Raw genomic sequence first — 16,340 nt, 5'->3', positions numbered from 1 at the left:
TCCTCTGCCTCATATAGCTTTCCCTTGGTGTTCAATGGTCCATGCTGCAGTGAAGTCAGTTTTGATCTGAGGGCTTGTCTACACTACAAAATTAAGTTGACTTAAGTTAAGTTGACCTACAGTCACCACAGTAATTGAAGCGGTGGTTCATGTCCACACTTGCTCCTTCTGTCGGCGGTGCATGTCCTCACCAGGAACACTTCCCTTGACTGAAATGGGGCATTGTGGGACACAGACAGCTGGGGCCAGGCAGCCCTGGGGACCCACAGCTGCTTCTCCCCCACAGTGCAGAGGTGGGGGGGCCTCAGCTGACAGTCCAAAACTGTGGGGGAGGAGAGTCTCAGCAGTGCCACTGCCTGGGCTCAGGCTCTCCTTCCCCACCCTCAATACCTCACCAGGAGGTGATTGGGTTTGGGCTCTCCTTTCCCCTCCCCATCCCTCACTGGGAGGCAGCAGCAGCCAACATGCGATGTAAATAATTCTGTGTCTACATGGACATTGCATTGCCCTCACTATATCAACACAAGCACTACGCCTCTTGTGCAGGTTGAGTTATTCTGTCGATGTAGCGGGGGACTTACTTCAGCCGAAACAGCATTCTTGTGTAGACACTGACATAATTAGATCAAAGTAATTTGGCGACCTAACTCTGTAGTAGACCAGGCCTCAAAAAACATGGAGAATAACAACAAATGGGAGAGTAAAAGTGAAAATTTGGTCCACCTCCCAATCAGCTTTCCCATCTGAAGAAGCATCTTTGACTACAGTGGAAAAAAGAGGCATCCATGGTTTGGCTAAATTCTTGCTGAATCAACTGACGGGGTTGGGAGCCAGATTTCCTATGTTTCCATACTGTGAAAGTTGAAATATCTTTATGTTGAATACAAACCCTTAGAAAGGACTAATGGGACAAAATAGTAGGCTGGTATAAAAAATGTAAAGTTTTTATCTCCTCTAAACATGGGTTCAAATGTGTCCCTATCTTAATGGTGACTTGGGAACACAAGTGCATACACACAAAATACTTTATCTAGGATTACTGCAGAATGGGGGGATATGGATCAGCGTTCACATTGCACTCCCTGTCAGTACCCGGACCAAGCCGGGGAAGTTAATGATCCAACCAGCGGACCAAATTTGGTGATGGATCCTGGTCACATGCCACTAGAGGCACATTGCGCATGGGCTAAGAAAAAGACTGCAGAATGGATCCTTGGCAGATTTTCATTAGTCACTCCATCTGTAAGTGATAATTTTACAATGTTTTATGACTTCGAATGTAAATTATAGTATTTACAGAGTCGTAGGGATATAACTCATGAAAAAAACAAGTATGTATTTTCCTCCCACCACTTCTTTGGACTGAGCTGTGATTCAGATGGGTGTGGGGAGCAGAACCGAATGCAATGTTGAGCTGGGACAGGTATTTCTGTCCAAAAGCACAGCTGGAACATCATGCTTTTCACATGTTTTCTTCAGGTTAAATACACTGGTCTACAATTTTTGAGAAGTCGTCTGCTTCAGAGATAAAATGTGCTATTTATTATGTATTTTGATATGCTGAATTCAAATATGACAATTAAAACAACTGATTGGCTACTGTTTCTAAGATATTTAAGTTTTTACATTTTATGTCTATGTATATTGTGTAGATAGTAGAGTTTTAATCATACATTGTAAACCTAGGTCTTTTCATGTGTTTATGGTTGCTTTACATGATAATATTTCACCTGTCCTGTTTATGTAACACTTTAAAAATCAGCCAAAGGGTTATATAAATAAAATTTATTATGAAACAAAAGGCAAAAAACTATTCTGTACATAGTTTAGTCCTATTCAGTGTCTACTCGGCGCTTCTTGGCTTGTCTCTTGTATTCATTAAATGGAGCATCTCTTGTCACTGTCCAGCAATAGTCTGCAAGCATTGATGGGCTCCATTTGCCCTGATAGCGTTTCACCATTGTTGCAATGTCCTGGTGAAATCGCTCGCCGTGTTCGTCGCTCACTGCTCCGCAGTTCGGTGGAAAAAAATCTAGATGAGAGTGCAAAAAATGTATCTTTAGTGACATGTTGCAACCAAGGCTTTTGTATGCCTTGAGGAGGTTTTCCACCAACAACCTGTAGTTGTCTGCCTTGTTGTTTCCGAGAAAATTTATTGCCACTAACTGGAAGGCTTTCCATGCCGTCTTTTCCTTGCCACGCAGTGCATGGTCAAATGCATCATCTCGAAGAAGTTCACGAATCTGAGGACCAACAAAGTCACCTTCCTTTATCTTAGCTTCACTTAACCTTGGAGGTACTTGAAAGCTGCTTGTGTTTTGTCAATGGCCTTGACAAAGTTCTTCATCAGACCCAGCTTGATGTGTAAGGGTGGTAACAAAATCTTCCTTGATTCAACAAGTGGTGGATGCTGAACACTTTTCCTCCCAGGCTCCAATGACTGTCGGAGTGGCCAATCTTTCTTGATGTAGTGGGAATCTCTTGCATGACTATTCCATTCGCAGAGAAAACAGCAGTACTTTGTGTATCCAGTCTGCAGACCAAGCAAGAGAGCAACAACCTTCAAATCGCCACAAAGCTGCCACTGATGTTGGTCATAGTTTATGCATCTCAAAAGTTGTTTCATGTTGTCATAGGTTTCCTTCATATGGACTGCATGACCAACTGGAATTGATGGCAAAACATTGCCATTATGCAGTAAAACAGCTTTAAGACTCGTCTTCGATGAATCAATGAACAGTCTCCACTCATCTGGATCGTGAACGATGTTGAGGGCTGCCATCACACCATGGATGTTGTTGCAGGCTACAAGATCACCTTCCATGAAGAAGAATGGGACAAGATCCTTTTGACGGTCACGGAACATGGAAACCCTAACATCACCTGCCAGGAGATTCCACTGCTGTAGTCTGGAGCCCAACGGCTCTCCCTTACTCTTGGGTAGTTCCAAATCCCTAACAAGGTCATTCAGTTCACCTTGTGTTATGAGGTGTGGTTCAGAGGAGGAGGATGGGAGAAAATGTGGGTCCTGTGACATTGATGGTTCAGGACCAGAAGTTTCATCCTCTTCCTCTTCCTCATCTGACTCAAGTGAGAATGATTCTGGTGCATCAGGAACCGGCAGTCCTTCTCCGTGGGGTACTGGGCGTATAGCTGATGGAATGTTTGGATAATGCACAGTCCACTTTTTCTTCTTTGACACACCTTTCCCAACTGGAGGCACCATGCAGAAGTAACAATTGCTGGTATGATCTGTTGGCTCTCTCCAAATCATTGGCACTGCAAAAGGCATAGATTTCCTTTTCCTGTTCAACCACTGGCGAAGATTTGTTGCACAAGTGTTGCAGCATATGTGTGGGGCCCACCTCTTGTCCTGATCTCCAATTTTGCAGCCAAAATAAAGGTGATAGGCTTTCTTAACCATAGTGGTTAGACTGCGCTTTTGTGATGCAAAAGTCACTTCACCACAAACATAGCAGAAGTTATCTGCACTGTTCACACAAGTACGAGGCATCTCTGCTCACTTTGGCTAAACAGAAATGGGTCCCTTTGCAAAATCAAACACAGACAAATAAGAGAGCACGACACTGTATGATTTCTAGAGCTGATATAGGGCAATTTGTTCAGCAGAGTGATGTAAGCTTCGTTATGATTGCATCATCCATGACTTCTAGGAATAACATGATGCAATTCATATCATGTATGACGCAATACCAGCTTCAGATTGCATCATTCATTGTTTTGCCTAAAAAGCAAGTACTGTCCAAACCCAATCATAGATTTATTCCTAGATCCAGTCAAAGATGTATTTTAGTCATTTCTGGTTTAAATTGAGATCCCTTCCCTTTATAACTCACTTATCCTCCGCCATTCCCAAGTCAAGGGTTGTATATACTGACCCAATAGCATATCTTGAAAACTAGAGCCAATCAACAATTTTAAGCATCATTTTCGTTCTCAGTGACCCAGAATTAGTAAAGTTTGACTACATTTATTTCAGAAGCATTTTGGCTGTAAAGCAGTGATATTAGTGTAATAATATGCTCTATCCTCTGAAAATCTGAAATGCATTGAAGCAAGGAAATGTCCTTTTTACTATATCATTGTATGTCAATACAAATGTTTTCTTTTAAAATTAAAGTATTGTATTACAATCCTCAGACATTCCTTCAGGGAAGCACCCTTCTATGAGTGTTTATTAAGCGTAATGAGTTAAAGGCTCATCTTGAGGGGACTAGCCACTTTTACTTCATTGTAGCCATTACTTATTATGCATCCTAAACACAATCTTTGTATCTGCTAATAAAAAGCTGAAATATATAACATTTCTGGCTTTATATTTGGGAGAGCTGAGCTGTCCAGCAAATGTACAGCACACTGGAAAAACCAGTATTAGTTTTCAATGGATAAACAGCAGGCTGTTTCCAAAATTATAGCTTAAGCTAGCAAAATGTTTTTAAGTCTGCAGAGTGGCAACTTGCCGGCAGCCATGCTGAACTCATGCCAAATGCCAGGGTAGTTATAGGCTTTGAAACAAAGACCCCACTGAGCAGACTGCTTCTTTTCCCTTTCCATATTTGCTCTCAGTTTGAACTAACAGGAAGGTGGTCTGAAATTAGCTCTGAGACTTGACAATATGAACACATTTGAGTAATTGTCAGTAGCTTTCATTGTTTACTTAAATGGTGGATTTAACTATTTGTTCCTACAGCTGTTGAAATATACAGCTGGGTTGTCATCTTCTGTGTGGGTGGAAAACTTGAGCAGGAATGTTTTGATTAGATGAAGAATATACTGCAATTGAGGATATAACTTAATAATGTTGTTTAAAAACCTCTGCAGCATGAATAATTCCAGCATCAACCTGGAATCAAACTCAGGGACTGGTCCAAACTCTGGAATCACACTCAGGGACTGAAATTACTGAGAATCTATTCATTAATGTCAGCGGCCTTTGGATCAGGCCCTTCATCTTTTTAAGAATGGGCATAAAACTTCTAGGCTACTAGTACTAAATCTTCAGATATATTACTCAGCATGTGCCCACTTTCCTTCTCCTGCATAAGGAACTCCCTCTGTTAGCTAAATATTTGCATATTTCTCAGTTGCTTCTGTATAGTAGGCGAAAGAAGACACAAGAGTTAAAGAGGGGATTCAGAGGGGGAGTTAACCTATAAAAAATAATGTTCCCACCAGAGCAATGTGGAAAATTTTAAGAGAACATGCCATTTTCATATACAGCAGTGAGTGACATACAATTTCACACGGCTGGCACAATACTTCTCTTAGCAGCTCTCAATGGATGTGAAGAACCTCAGAACTCTAGTACAAAGCTCCATTATTTTATAGAGTTTGATTTAAGGATACTGCAGATATAAGGGTATTTTGACTCCCAATTTGTTCTGAAAGATATGCTCTAAATAAGCCAGTCACATACATATAGAAATGCTTAAGACTTTCTATACTCTGCTTCTTTTTCATTTCTAATCTTAGTAATGATCAGAGCTGTGCAAATAACAGATATTTTTCAGTTCTCTGGAACCCATTGGGTTGTAAGGTATTCTAGGGTGGGGCTCTCTCAAGTTCAAACCACTGCTCTGAATCAGGAAGAGTGAGGACTTTATTTCAGGTCTCCTAAATCCCTTGGGAGTGCTCTAACCATGTGGCTATCAAGGAGGTTGGAGTGGAAATGGGAGGGAAAGTACCTACTCCCATTTTGTGAATGACACATACATTCCCTTGGGAATCTAGGCAAAAACATTTTTCCCTGAAAGTATTCAGGAAATTTATGTTGAATCTGCAAATAGTTTCAGTCGACCTGAAAGTGCATTTTTTGGTGAATAAACTATTCGATCAATATTTTTTGCCCAGCTCTTATAATGACATCATATGTCTATCACTGAGGTATAAAATGGAGATCTGTTCATGTTTAGTATAGTGGTTTGCAGTGAACAAATAACACAGTCTAGTCTCTGCAACATGAGGGGATGATTTGAGCAGAGGGTTGGACTAGATCACCTCCTGAGCTCTCTTCCAACCTTAATCTTCTATGATTCTATGAAATCTCCCTGTCCTAGAAGGCTACAGGGCTTGATCCAGCAAAGTGGTTAGGCACACGAGTGGCCTCATTGAATTCCCTCCTCTTGTATCTTTTTGACATCAACCTCATCCCAGATAGTATCAAGTATTGCTGCCAAAATCTGTCTTGTCTATTGCTTCAACCATGCTGGCCTCCTCTTTGAGTCATTCCACGGGCTGCCACTGTGCTGCACAACAAATTCAAACTTCTTGTACTTGCCTTCAAGGCCCAACATCACCTAGCCCTGGCCTACATCTCAGACCTGGCTTGTTTTCATGCCTCCCACTCACTTTTCTCAGCCAGTGACACCAACCTCCATTCCCCTTTCGTCTTTCTCTTGCAGGAACCCCTCAGGAATCAAGGCCTGCAGCAGAGCTAGTCTCTGGGCAGCCACATCAGTACAGGTGGCCTGCAGCAGGCTGCCTGATTAATCATCCCACCTGCTTGGCTGCAGAGGCCAGCAGGCTGGCTCTTAAGCCAGCAACAGCAGCTAGTTGGCTCCCACCACTCTGCCAGCTCCTGCATTACCTTGTTCCTGCTGCTCCTGCCTTGCATCCAGCCTTGCCTCTGTCCTGCCCCTGACTTGAACCCCCCCCTTGCCTGATACCCTGCTCACTCCTGTTCCTGACCTCCAGTTTGACTCTGGCTCCTGACTACGGACTCCGGCTTGATGCCCAGCTCTGGTATTCAGTTCCTGCCCTCCAGTTTCACCCTTGCTTTGGGTCCTGACTACGGATCTGACCCCGACCACTAGGCCTCCTGTCCATACTGACCATTAGGCTAAACTGCCCTCATCCGAGTCAGCTGACAACACCTTAGCACCTTCTTCCATGCTGCTCCTTATTCTTGGAATGCAATCCCTAAACCTGTTTGCCCATCTGCTCCTCCTCACTTATGACCTGATCTGATTTCCATTTTAGTCAATGGGAGACTTTCTAGTAACAGCAATTAGACCTCAATCCAGCCACTAAATTCCTTCTGACAACTCACTTCTGCCAAGGAGCCTATCAGAAATGAGGGTGGAGGAGAAGTAATTAGCAAAACAAAACAAAAACAGGCAAAGCAAATAAACCAACACGACAAACTGAAAGCATCAAGATGTGCACACGCTTTTTGGAATAACAGAATGGTCTTATGGTTACAAACTGGCAAAAACAAAAACAGAACAAAATCAAGCCTTGTTATATTTTTTGATGAAAATGGATGTCCGGATAAATACTACAGAATGATGTTTGCACTTAGGTAGTGCTATCTGACCAAGGATTTCAAAGGTGAAAGCTTGACAAACAACAATGAATTAAGCCTCACAACACTGATGTGAAATAAGTAAGGATTAGTGCTGTGGAAAGAGGCTGAAAAATTATTGTGGAACATTTTTGGAATTTTCTGTGAAAATTTTATCAAAACTTTGATCAGCTCCACTAAACATTATCCTCATTTTATTGGTGGGGAAACTGAGGCATGGACAGTTAGAAGTCTATATTTATTGGAGTTGATCAATTTTTCAAAAATATCAAATTTCAATATTTTTCACAAAATTTTAATTTTTTTTCTTTTTTGACCTGTTCCAATGGTAGCATAATTTAAACAAATCTAGAAAATAAATATTTTGATCTCCCAATTAACAATATTAGGAACAATACTGATCCTAGTGCTACATAAGCAATTTCATCTCTGAGAATCTAACAAAGTATCTGTTTTAGATTATATAACTGAAAATGAATACTAATGATGTAATTGAAAGTTCATGAACATTTGTACAATTACTTTATTCCCTTCAGGACCTGTGGTTTAGGTTTGTGAGTCGGCAATGTGACGTGGTTGTGAAAAAAGCTAATGCGATCTTGGGATGCATTAGGCGAGGTATTTCTAGTAGGGACAAGGAGGTGCTGCTTCCGTTATACAAGGCGCTGGTGAGACCTCATTTGGAGTACTGTGTGCAGTTCTGGTCTCCTATGTTTAAAAAGGATGAACTCAAACTGGAATGGGTACAGAGAAGGGCCACTAGGATGATCCGAGGAATGAAAAACCTTTCCTATGAAAGGAGACTCGAGGAGCTCGGTTTGTTTAGCCTAACCAAAAGAAGGCTGAGGGGAGATGTGATTGCTCTCTTTAAATATATCAGAGGGATAAATACCAGGGAGGGAGAGGAATTATTTCAGCTCAGTACCAATGTGGACACGAGAACAAAGGGATATAAACTGGCTGTGGGGAAGTTTAGGCTTGAAATCAGACGAAGGTTTCTAACCGTCAGAGGGGTGAAATTTTGGAACAGCCTTCCGAGGGAAACGGTGGGGGCAAAATACCTCTCTGGCTTCAAGATTAGGCTAGATAAGTTTATGGAGGGAATGGTTTGATGGGATAACATGATTTTAGTCAATTAGGCAATAACATGTCATCGCTGGTAAAATGAGGGTCCGGCTGGAGAATCTTGCCTGTATGCTCGGGGTTCTACTGATCGCCATATTTGGGGTCGGGAAGGAATTTTCCTTCAGGGTAGATTGGCAGAGGCCCTGGAGGTTTTTCGCCTTCCTCTGCAGCATGGGGCAGGGGTCGCAAGCTGGAGGATTCTCTGCGACTTGAAGTCTTTAAATCACGATCTGGAGACTTCAACAGCTGAGTTAAGGGAAAGTGGGTGGGTCAGCTTTTGTGGCCTGCATCATGCAGGAGGTCAGACTAGATGACCATAATGGTCCCTTCTGACCTTAAAGTCTATGAGTCTATGAGTTTAAATCTGAGAGTTCATAAAATATTTTATTAGAATAGTTTGCATTTTAAAACTATCATTTTGTTGCCAAAGGTTATTGAGTAGTTCCCAGTGTAATCTCAATGATCCATTCATAACAGCAAATATGGTGCAGGGCATAAGATCACACACTGTTGGGAGACACAGATATATTTAGGGTTGTCTTCAGACAAAGCACCCTGCCTGATAAGCAGGTAGTGTACTGGGAAGTAAGTGTTGGGCTGAGGAAAAGATATTCAATCCCAAACTGCAGTAGTTGATGCAGAGTTGCTTTGTGATTCTTGCTGCTAGAGGAAGCAGAGAGAACCTGCTAGCCCAGTGTTTGGAGTTTTGGGTTAGAAGATCTTCACTTCATTATCGAGGTGGATGGACGTTTTCCAATGAAATGATTTTCTCTCTGAAAATGCTGATGCAGTGAAAGCAAAATGTTTGCAGAAGCATGTTGATTTCAATGGATTTCCATGTAGGACAAAAACAAAACACAAAGAGTTTCAACAATGTTGAAATGTTCCATTTCAAAGATGTCAAAAAGGAAAGTTTCATTTTTTTTGCTTTGAACCAACGTCTTGCTTTGAAATTTCTTAGTTTATATTATAATTTTTGAATGCCAAAATTGGAATGAAACATTTTGATTAACCTGAAGTAGTTTGTTTTAGTAGGAAAAAAGTATGGGAAATTTGATTTTTTTTTAATTTGTGGAATTTCACACAAAATGAAAAATTTGGTGTGATGGTTCTCAGGACTGTGAATCACCTTGTTTACCCCCCTGCTTCCGGCATGAGGGAGTGTTGCCTATGCCTAGCTGGGTGTCAACTCTATACCATCAGCCTTTCAACCACATAAGCACTCTCCTCTGAGCTATGCCACCCCCTTCTTTGCCTTGCAGGTTAACAACGGGTTCACCCCAGTCCGTGAATCATTTCCCTGTGATATCCAGCTCCCGACACTGGCTACTCACAGAAATCCCAGACCCTCTGTCCCCAAGGAGCAGTGTGCCCCAGTTTAAAATATCCACTTTAAAATATATTTTAACAATGTTTCAGACATGCAACATTGAATAGACCACAATGCCATCTTTATCTCAGCATTGTCAGCTCTGTCTGGATTGTTGGCTTCTGCTGTCATGGGACACCCTGATATGCATTGCATTGATGATGATATTTCTACTACAGGGCCAACCACAGAAGTCTAGAGTGGACCTATAAGAGGCGATATTATATACTGGTAGCCTTTAGGATATAGATAAGATTTTTAAAATATTGACAGACCATGCGACACAATTTTGACAATATTTTTCTGATTGCAACTACACTTTGAAAGCTAATAGACTTCAGAGGGAATTTTGCCATTGTAAGGAACGAAGGCTGCAAGTTTTGACTCCAGCAGTTTGGAATACTGAAAAACAAAAACTAAAGTCATCAGACTTTGAGTAGGAATTTCATACACACTTGCACAACAGATCACGTTATTAAATGGGTTTATACAGAGAATACAGGAAATGTCTGTATCCTTTCACATGCTTTGTCTGTTTACACGCAGTATCATAAGTGTTGTGACATCAAATTATACTTAAAGTAGCATCCAAAAATTCAAAATCAGCAGACTTTTAGCTTGCTCTGACAAGCTGCTATCCACCACTTTGCTCTTTTACTGGATGTTTGGATTGTCAGTTAACTACAACGGAATCATTATTGCTTCCCTGGGTCTGTCAGTAAGTGACAGCCCTATTGCGTCAGATTTTTCCAGCTTGCTCCATGATGTTGAGATATGTCTCAGCTTCATAAACATGCTCTGAAGACCACCACATATCTAATCAAAACATTTTCCATTCCAAAGTCATGCTCTTTAGGTTTTAGCGCTATCGCATGATGAATGCTTGACGGAAAGCATAGATCTAGCTCATGCTAAATAGGATGTGCTCTTTTTAAAGGGCTGAAGGTTGACTATGGCCGTACCTCTATTGGGGTGCTAAAAGAGTGAAAAAGTACAGGGCTTTCTACTCTCCCTAGTGCAATTATACATGAGGCAGCCATAATGCAACTGCTTTTGCTCCCTGAATGCAAAGAAGTTGTGTGGGGCTTCTACATAGCTCAAAGGGAGAGAGGGCTGTTTGGACAGGTAAGAGGGTGTCTTGGGGCCCTGCTTCCCATACCTACCATCTACTGCCAGTAGAGGGGCACTTAGGAAAGCACATGCTATGTGCTTAGAAAAGCAGGTGATAGGAGCCTTAGAAATGCCTTTTCCACAGCAGTAATAGACCTACTGCTGAACAATTAATTAGCCTCTTAGAGTTGATATGGCTACTTCCACCTTTTCATGTTCTGTATGTATATATATCTCCTTACTATATGTTCCATTCTATGCATCTGAAGAAGTGGGCTGTAGCCCATGAAAGCTTATGCTCAAATAAATTTGTTAGTCTCTAAGGTGCCACAAGTACTCCTGTTCTTTTTGTGGATACACGGCTGCTACTCTGAAAACTTTCCACAGTGCTGCTGAGGCATTGTGTCTAGAGTTGCCAATCCTCCAGGATTGGCCTGGAGACTCCCAGAATTGGCATCGATCTCCTGGTGAAAAAAAAAAAAAAAATCTCCCGGAATAGCTTCAGTCAGCGTTGGCAACCCTAATTGCGCCTTATGCTGGCACAATAGAAATGCAGAAACTTATTCAGATGGTTCACTCATGGGTGACACAAGAAGTTCCCAACCCTTGAAGACTAAATACGTTAGCCTGGGAGGGAAAGACAGAATCCAGATCCCAGGGGTGCTGGAACAATTTGTATAGTGGGGGTGCTGAGAGCCATTGAACCAAACTGTAAACTCTGTATATGATGGAAATCACTTCAAGTCAGGGGGTGCTGCTGCACCCCCAGCACACCTAGTTCCAGTATCTATGCCAGATTCCCCAGGTGGAAGCATTATTAAAATTTAAATTAATGGAGATATCCTATCTCCTAGAACTGGAAAGGACCTTGAAAGGTCATTGAGTCCAGCCCCCTGCCTTCACCAGCAGGACCAAGTACTGATTTTGCCCCAGACCCCTAGGTGGCCCTCTCAAGGATTGAACTCAGAACCCTGCGTTTAGCAGGCCAATGCTCAAAACACTGAGCTATCCCTCCCTACTTCATTTTGAAGATAGTTGGCAGTTACAAAGAAGCCGCAAAAAGCTGGTGGTGTTATAATCTCCCATCAGATTTTTTCTTCCTACTCAAGTAACAGAGGGGTAGCTGTGTTAGTCTGGATCTGTAAAAAGCGACTTTGTCAGACACATGTGGGTATTCACCCACGAAAGCTTATGCTCCAATATGTCTGTTAGTCTATAAAGTGCCACAGGACTCTGTCGCTTTTCTTCTTACTGCGTATTGCACTGGGAACAAATGTCCTGAAAAAGCAGTGTTGGGACATGCATGTCTACCAATGCCAAGGAAGTGTAGAATTAATGTACTTTCTGCCATCAGAGGTGGCATATGTTTGGCAAAGATTCAAAAACAACCCATCCAGTAGAGTATGACAGATGCCTTGTTAGTCTGGATGGAGCTGCAGACTGCACAAAACCTGTTTTTGTTTTTTCATTTGTTTTAAAGGCAAATCTTTTCCTTCCACTTCCGGTAATGAAAAGGGCAAAAAGAGATAGGTAACACAGATCAGGCAATCCTAGATTTAGTTTGCATTTGTTTCACATTTGGGTTCGTTAACACTACTTACTCAACCATTTAGTAAAAATAAGATAGGAACAATCATGAATCTCCAGTAAAACACAAAAACATCCCCTGACCTTATAAAATCCTGTGGTTTTAAAGGAGGAAATATTTACATAATTGTATGCCTCAGGGTCTAATTTCTGCTGTCACTCACACTGATAAAGCCTGGAGTAACTCGTTTGAGATCACTAATTATTCTGGATTTACAGGGGTAGGTGAGAGCAAAATTCAACCCAATGTGTCTATTAAACTGTCAATACAGAGTACTTATCTGACTTTTTGGTGTTAAAATAAATGTACTGATTTGCTGAACTGTAACCTAGAAGACCTGGGCTCTACTTCTGGCTCTGCTACTAGCTTGCTGGGTGACTGTGGACAAATCACTTCATATCTCTGTGTCTCAGTTTCTCCACCTGTAAAATGGGAATAACGATACTTACCTCCTTTGTAAAGCACTGTGATCTACTGATGAAAAATGCTGTATAATGGCTGGATATTATTTTATTTTAAGCATGTATATGTTCCATATCTGCTGCCTAGCAGCTGTGGCTACAAAGATAAACCCTCAGAGACACCTGAGTATGGAAGGAAAAACCAATCTGATCTCAAGATTTTGAGATGCTTGTGAACTGATATTTTAGACATGTTAGGCACAGGCCTTAGTGGCTTATTGATCAACTACATACTGTATCATGGCTCTCACATTTGGAGGAAACATTTTTTATTTGTGAATTTTGTATTTATGAAAGGTTCGGGATTAACATGTGTGAAGACTAAAGGGTTAGGTCTGTAAACTGATACTGTGCAAGAAAATGATAATACATGAATCCCCCTGCACTGCTCCACTACTGTGCCTAAGCCTTGGCTCTCTCACAACCATTCAGTCTCTCACCTGCCCACTGAGATTCCCAATGGCAAATAATGCCAGTTGTGGTGAGAGTGGTGTTTAATGTACATTTCTAATTCAGTGGTTTGTTTTAATGCAAATTGTGTGTAAAAGCACCATCTGCACATCAAATAAACTTTATTAGTATCTGAACGTTCCAAGCGATGATGGGCAGATGGAATTTTTAAAAAGCTGATGGTGCCTTTAAGCACATTACAATGCAGAATGTTGATCATGTTTAGTAGATTATTCCTCAGGATTATGTGCTTTACAGGAGGTTTGCTTTTTACTTTAGTGAGAATCTCAGGTCTAGAAATGAGCCAAGCCTCTGAGGGTTTCTCACATACTTCACTGCAGCTTTACTTTGTTTAACATGCTACAGCAAGGGTGTAACTAACATTGTCAAAATATGCATATAGTACTCTTGTCAGTAACTGAGGAGTTTTTACAAGCTCAGCTTCTGGGCACTGAAAACATCAAGAAATAACAAGAGAAACATGCTCATCAGCAAACACTATCACTGCGGGGGATGAAGGCCAGGTGGAAAGCATAAATATGAACAATGTTGAACAAGCTGCTTCCCTGCACGAATTGCAGGTGCTGATGGTATATCAGAGAAATGGCTGTAAAGAACCCACTGGCTGATGATGGCACCTCTGTCTGGATTTTGTATGCTTTCCCAGAAATCTGATCTGTTTGCATTCCTTGTTTTTGCTCTTCTATGTACAATTTGTTCGGATGCTTTTAACAATGGCCTGGGAAACTGTTTCATTGTTGTGTGTTTGAAATGTTGGATTTCAAAAAGGTGTAGTAACCAGAACAAATTCCTCTTACATTAGACTTAGCCCTATAAAATACAGTTTCAAGGTGATGTGGGCAGAGGGTTCCATGCGCGGGTGATAGTCTGCAGTATATACTGCAAAATGCACATGTAATCAAATATAATTTCTTGGTTATTCTATATGCATGAGCTTAGTTTCAGAAGGTTCAGTTTCCATGTGTGATTATTCGGAGAATTAGGGCCTCAATCAAAGTCCATTTGAAAGACTCCCATTGACTTCAATGAGTTTTGGATCAGGTTCTTTGGGTTCAGTCCTGAAAAGTGACAAACGCTCTCATTCTAATCCTGTAGACATGCTTAGCTTCTGATGTCCTTAAAGGTGAGTTTCATTTTGAACATTTAAGAAGATTAGTCCCCCTGAAGACAAAGACACTAGTTACATGCTTAAAGTTGAGTTTTACTTTCTTTTGCTTGACGAATTAATGTTCAATAATCAATTTGAGTTCCTTCTGTTACCTTGGTTACTTCACATCAATTCACCTCTCTTCCTCCAGTTCCCCATCAGTTAAGTGGGACAATGATACTTATCTTCATTTGTAAAGTGCTTGGAGGCTGTGATAGTTCTTGGGGCACCCAAAACTGTCACCCCCACCCCCATCACCTTGTTATTCCCTTGCCTCAAGCCTGAAAATGTTGTGTGGATATTGATCTTAAAGGCCAAAAGAGTTAAAGGTTTTATTAACGCTTTCACTGTCCCACAGTAAACAGTGCTAGGTAGGTTCGGGGTTATTTTAAACAGAGGCCTTGGTTTTACTCAGTTACTTGGCAAACACGCAAAAGCATTCCTTCAAATTAACAGTTTATTGATAAAACACAAGAAAGAACAAGAAATCAAAAGAGGCATTTATATTGGAAGATGTGCATGAGTGATTATGCAAAACAAACTTAGGCCTGGTCTACACTAGGAGGTTATGTCGAATTTAGCAGCGTTAAATCGAATTAACCCTGCACCCGTCCACACCACAAAGCTATTTAGTTCGACATAGAGGTCTCTTTAAATCGATTTCTGTACTCCTCCCCGACGAGGGGAGTAGTGCTAAATTCGACATGGCCATGTCAAATTTGGGTAGGTGTGGATGGAATTCGACGCTAATAGCTCTGGGAGCTATCCCACAGTGCACCACTCTGTTGACGCTCTGGACAGCAGAGTGGTGCACGAGCCACACAGGAAATGCCCCGGGAAAATTTGAATTCCTTTTCCTGTCTGGGCAGTTTGAATCTCACTTCCTGTTTGGACATCGTGGCGAGCTCAGCAGCACTGGCAACGATGCAGAGCTCTCCAGCAGAGGTGACCATGCAATCGCAGAATAGAAAGAGGGCCCCAGAATGGACTGATCGGGAAGTCTTGGATCTGATCGCTGTGTGGGGCGATGAGTCCGTGCTTTCGGAGCTGCAATCGAAAAAACAGAATGCGAAGATCTACGAGAAGATCTCCAAAGCCATGACGGAGAGAGGATACAGCCGGGATGCAACGCAGTGCCGTGTGAAAATCAAGGACCTGAGACAAGGCTACCAGAAGACCAAAGCGGCAAACGGACGCTCCGGATCCCAGCCCCAGACATCCCGAGGGACTGCATTACATTCTACGAGGCACTGCATTGCATTCTAGGTGCAGCCACCACCACTACCCCACCACTGCCCGTGGACTCTGACGATGGGGTATTGTCGACGGCCGCTTCCTCGGAGATGTTCACGGGCGGGGAAGATGAGGAAGGAGATGAGGAGGACGAGGCAGTCGACAGCGCTTACAACGCTGATTTCCCCAACAGCCAGGATCTCTTCATCACCCTCACAGAGATCCCCTACCAACCCTCCCAAGGCATTAACCGTGACCCTGAATCAGGGGAAGGATATGTCGGTAAGTGTTTTAAACATGTAAACATTTATTTTGAACAGAACAGGAATGGAATATTAACAATGGGTTTTTCATGATTACTTTGCCCTAGGCGCTTAACTTTTTAGTCCTTGCCAGTGCAACTATTGCAAAAGTATCTCAAAATGTCCGGTTTTGCATGATTACTTTGCCCTAGGCGCTCTACTTTTTAGTCTTTGCCAGTGCAGCTACTGGAAAATTCTGTCAATATGTCC

This window comes from Emys orbicularis, chromosome 1, assembly GCF_028017835.1.
Source record: "Emys orbicularis isolate rEmyOrb1 chromosome 1, rEmyOrb1.hap1, whole genome shotgun sequence".
NCBI classification, from domain to species: Eukaryota; Metazoa; Chordata; order Testudines; family Emydidae; genus Emys; species Emys orbicularis.
The sequence above is the reverse complement of the archived record's forward strand: the minus strand, read 5'-3'. Positions refer to the sequence as shown.